Here is a 6,545-nt window from a genome sequence, read left to right on the forward strand (position 1 = left end):
GTAATGATACAAATTACTAATGATGGCATACATGACACAATGATGTAATACAACATACTTGCGATGACATAAACGACTTCATGAAATGATATAAGTTACTATTGATGAGAAAAACGACACAAAAACATGATTCAGAAGACTAATAATGACATGAACAACACAGTAACATGAAACAAAATACTAATGATGACATATACGACACAATAATCGATACAAAATACAAATGATGACATAAATGACAAAATGAAATGATACACCGTACTAATGATGACATAAAATACAATGTGACATGATTGAAAATACAAATAATGACATAAACGTCATAATCAATTGATACAAAATACTACTGATGACTTACACGACACAATGATATAAAACAAAATAATAATAATGACATAAATGAAACAATGAAATGATACAAAATAATATTGATGACATACACAACACAATGACATTATACAAACAACTAATGTTGACATAAACGACACAACGAAATAATGCAAAATGCTATTGATGACATACGCATAACAATGACACAATACAAATGTGACATAAACGATAAAATGTAATGATACAAATTACTAATGATGGCATACATGACACAATGATGCAATACAACATACTTGCGATGACATAAACGACTCCATGAAATGATATAAGTTACTATTGATGAGAAAAACGACACAAAAACATGATTCAGAAGACTAATAATGACATGAACAACACATTTACATGATACAAAATACTAATGATGACATATACGACACAATAATCGATACAAAATACAAATGATGACACAAATGACAAAATGAAATGATACACCGTACTAATGATGACATAAAATACAATGTAACATGATTGAAAATACAAATAATGACATAAACGTCATAATCAATTGATACAAAATACTACTGATAACTTACACGACACAATGATATAAAACAAAATAATAATAATGACATAAATGAAACAATGAAATGATACAAAATATTATAGATGACATACACAACACAATGACATTATACAAATAACTAATGTTGACATAAACGACACAACGAAATAATGCAAAATGCTATTGATGACATACGCATAACAATGACACAATATAAATGTGACATAAACGATATAATGTAATGATACAAATTACTAATGATGGCATACATGAAACAATGATGCAATACAACATACTTGGGATGACATAAACGACTCCATGAAATGATATAAGTTACTATTGATGAGAAAAACGACACAAAAACATGATTCAGAAGACTAATAATGACATGAACAACACAGTAACATAATACAAAATACTAATGATGACATATACGACACAATAATCGATACAAAATACAAATGCTGACATAAATGACAAAATGATATGATACAACATACTAATGATGACAAAAAAAACATATTAAAATGATACACAACACTAATGATGACATTTCCGACATAATGAAATGATGCAAAATATTAATAATGAAATAAACGAAATAATGGCATGTTGCAACATTCTTATGAAGAAATAATTAACACAATGAAATTAAATAAAATTCTAATGATGACATAAATGACACAATAAAATGATACGAAATACTAATAATGACATAAAAGACAATATAACAGGATACACAATACTAATGCTGACATAAGATACTGCTGCTGACATAAACAACACAATTAAATGAAATAAAATATTAATGATTTGATACATAACACAATTATGTAATACAACATACTTGTAATGACATAAATGACTCAATGAAAGATATCAGATTCTATTGATGACAAAAACGACATGTTAAAATGATACAACACACTAATGATGACATACACGACACAATGAAATGATCCAATGTACTATTGATGACATCAACGATATAATGAAATTTTACAAAATACCAATGGTGACATGAACGACATAATGACATGGTGAAAAATACTTATAAAGACATAAAGGACACAATGAAATAATACAAAATACTGAAGACGACATAAAACACACAATGACATTATACAAAATACTAATAATGGGATACATGACACAATGATGTAATACAACTTACTAATGATGACTTAAACGACTCAATGAAATAATATAAGTTACTATTGACGAAACGACAAAAGTACTATTGATGACATTAACAACACAATGTCATGATACAAAATACAGTGAAACCTTGGTAAACCGAACCCTGATAAAACCGAATTTCAGTTTAAACCGAACAATATTCAAAGTCCCTTAAAATTTCCCTACCAATTACCGTTTATCTAACCTTAACAAACCGAACCCTGTCAATACCGAATTCCGAACGCTTTTTGAAGGATCGTTGGTGAATGTGTATTAAAAAAATCGATCGATAGCAATCAAAACAAAAGGTACTTTAAATGATTTGCATGAATAATCAAACAAATACAGGATGACAGAGTATCCCCGAGGGTATTTGAATTTAAATTAACTGGTGAGTTGTTATTATGAACTAATTAGCTTGTTTGTGTACATGTATTCAGTGATAAATGGAAACTTCTGTAAAGAAACTTAAAATTGATCAGCCCTCATCACCGAAAAGAGCAAGAAAGGAACGTTTCTTTTATTTAAATGCGCGTGATTTAAACATGTTAAATATCTACTGCCACAAACAAGGTAATGATATGATATAATACAATTATTGACTTTTGATGAGCGTGCTTCAAATATTTACTGCCACAAACTCATAACTGCCATTCTGTACTGAACTGTGTAAATAAATCATCGTTTTAAAGCCATTCGCCGGATTGAGAAATCGTGTAACGAAACAAAATTCACCGGATTGAGAAGTCGTTGAACGAACAAAATCATCGACAATTGAAGCATGGCCCTATCAAATGCAGATGATTTTGAAAACCCGGATGATGACGTTCCGTTAGCGATTAAGCTAAGATAAAGTCCGAGAACTCGTTTGTACAGATAATTGAAACAGACGATGTTGATCTTGATTCAAATACGGAATCATCATTTGACAGTGATTGGAAATGTGAATTGGTTTGTGAATTGACGGATGACAACATCATTATGAAAAGCAAACTCGCTCCACGTCAGACATCATTCTGCTCTTATAATATGCTAGATTATAAGAGTACTCGGAGTGTGTGTCCGAGCGAGAACTTCTCTATGTTCATTACTTTAGGAATATTTATCAAAAAGTAGTATTTCAACATTCAGCCCCATTCCTCTATTTAGTCAGACGTCAGTCGCTACCCTGATATACCTTATCTTTTGTTTTATTTTTCGGGTAATTTATGACGGATAGCGTTTGACGTCTTTAGCCGAACAGTTTTATCATATTCACATAATTCAATTTATTGTGTGCTGGTTCATATTCTTGACGCCAGTCTTTGCTCCTTTCTAATAAAATCCACATAACAAAAAACAAATATGAAGCTTAGAAATGGAAAAATATTAAATACTAAACTCGTTCAAAGGGTATCTACACGTATCAATCTTCAAAATCGCTTATCTAAAATACTACCATCGCTAACATTTTTAACAATAAAAATCGTGGTTACCCTTCTATCGATAAGTGTCATGCCAAAAAATGACTTACATGTCCCCGTCTTTCCACCAACAATACGGTAAGGTCTACGTTCAATGGTCGCACATTTTCTTTAAATTTGTAAACTGATATAACTTGAAAAACTAACAGAATTATTTATTTACTCACATGAAACAAACCGGGATGCGGTATTCAGTACGTAGGTGTAACTGGACGATATTTATCTAAATCGTTTTAAAAGACCCAATAAATTCAAAAGTATCATTTATCAACATCTTAAAAAACACAATCATCCTATTAAATATTTAACAGTTCAACCTTTAGAAGTAGTAAATAAGCAGCTTGGTGAATCTCATTCAAATTTTGTACGATCACGGAAAATAATTGAATTAAATTGGATTAAAAAAATACAGACAGTCTACCCTCTCGGTCTTAATGATAATATCATGGGAATTGGTAATATATCAAGAACCGATTCTGTTAACATTTTGGATATAGTTTCTAAAACTGTTCGTAAAAACCGTTCTCATGTGCGTAGAACAAATCGCAATCAAAGAAAATTTCGGACCAACCATACAAATATTTCGGACCTAATTTCTATTTCAAAAAACAACGGCAGACATTATCTATTAACCAAGCTCTGTTCTTTACCTATAAATAAATTAAATAAAATCTTAGAGGATTGCAAAACAATTTCATATTGCAGTCCTAAGTATGAAATCGTTCAAATTATAATGGCATATTGTTATTCTAAACTGTTTTCCAAAATTGATCGCCCTGAAGATGATAAAAAACATTTTATTAAAATAAAGTATATCAATAAAGGTTTTGATTTTGTAAATATTGCCGGTATTTTTAACGACCATTCTGTTAAAGAACAAATTCCTGGATATTTTGATAATACTGAACTCCCTCTTATTTGTTATATTTACAAGAAATCTACCCGGAAATTTGTGTTTAATTATAGCCAAGTCTGTAAAGATGTAAATATCAGTGAAAATACACCTACGTCATGTAATTGTAGTAATTCCGAATACACTTATGGCCCCATTTCCCATGTTAAAACAGGAGACCTTAACATCGTTAGCGACCGAGTGTTAAAATCATTCCTCAGTAAAGGACCTAAATATCGTCCCCCGTCAATTATTAATTGGAATGAGTGTCGTAATATCATCCACGACTCACTTCGTGCTTACTGTTTGAAATGGATAAAACGGGAAAAAGCTGACAAAAATCTTTGGACTCTTTTTTTAATTCAGTAATGAAGATAGTTGATATACGTATACAACATTTTAAAGAACATTTTACTCTTAACAACAACCATAAAAATCCTATTTCTCGTATCAAACATAAACTAAAAGAACTAGCTAAGGAATTTGTTTTGTCCCGGCTGATAAAGCTGCTAATAATATCATTATAGTTTGACGTAAATTTTACATTGAGGTTCTGCAAAAGGAAATCACGAATTCACAAACATTCCAACTGACTTCATTTTCAGAAAACGATATCTGTAACAAGCATAAGCTGAACCAAATACAATGAAAGTCCCAACTATATACTGGCTTCCGAAGCTACACAAATCACCTTACAAATATAGATTTATTTCGTCTTCAAGTCATTGTTTCACTACTAAATTGTCTATTCTACTTACTAGTACACTTGGTACAATCAAAAACCTGATAATAAATTGTTCAAATAGGGCCTTTGAAAATAGTGGAATTTATTACTTTTGGAGGGTCAAAAACTCGTTGGAAGTACTTGATAAATTGCATGCATATATTGGTGATTTTGAATCTGTTCAAAGTTTTGATTTTTCTACCCGATATACCACTTTGCCTCATATTCTTATTAAGAAAAAATTGACACACCTAATTAAACGGGCATTTAAAAAGTCGGAATGCGAATACATATGTTCAAACTCTTTTATGTAATTTTTTAGTAGCAACAAACAAAAGAACTATGTCAATTGGACATGCTTTGATACTATATCTGCCCTTGAATTTTTACTTCATAACATTTTTGATTCCGTATATCGTCAAGTTATCGGAACTCCAATGGGAATTAACTGTGCACCACTTATTGTAGACCTGTTTTTTTTATTGTTATGAGTTACAATTTATGACTAAAATCAGCAAAGACCCATCGAAACAACATCTGATACAAAAATTTAACAATACTTTTAGATATTTGGATGATATATTGGCTCTCAATAATGACGACTTCAGTATGTATACTAAAGAAATTTATCCTGTTGAACTAACTTTAAATAAAGCTAATACTAACAATGACCACTGTTCTTTCCTCGATCTTGATATCTATATCATTAACGGGAAGCTTAATACAAATATTTATGATAAAATAGATGATTTTTCATTTCCTATCGTTAATTATCCATTTTTAGATGATGACGTTCCCTTGTCACCATCTTATGGTGTTTATATATCTCAACTTGTACGATTCGCTCGTGTATGTAATAACGTATTAGATTTTAGCGAGAAAAATTTATGTATTACTGAAAAATTATTACACCAGGGTTTTCGATATCATAAACTAGTCAAAACATTTACTAAATTTTATTATCGGTATAAGGACATCATTATATATATGAATATAACTCAACATGCAGACATCTTATACGTTCGGGTATTTCATATCCAATCTTTTATGGTAATATTCTTTACAAAGCACAAACATGTCAGTATTCACCTCCAAAGCTAACAAAACCTTTAAACAGACTTTTTAAGAAGGGATATAGTTACGATACTGTTGTCAGGTCATTAAAGTTTGCATATTTTGGCTTTAATATTGATTCACTTATCATGCTTATAGGGTCTTTGCATCGGAATTAAACACATGTATTCTAAAACCAGTTGTTGGCATGACACGGGTTATGTTCTTCTCATATATTTTATGACGGTTTAATACTAAACCCCTTACAGGAGGGATTGTGCCTGATATTCATATGATGAAGACATAATCTTTCAATCAGTTTAACTGAGGTCTGGAGCTGGC

The sequence above is a fragment of the Mytilus californianus genome, unplaced genomic scaffold (genome assembly GCF_021869535.1).
Source record: "Mytilus californianus isolate M0D057914Y unplaced genomic scaffold, xbMytCali1.0.p SCAF_8, whole genome shotgun sequence".
Lineage (NCBI taxonomy): Eukaryota > Metazoa > Mollusca > Bivalvia > Mytilida > Mytilidae > Mytilus > Mytilus californianus.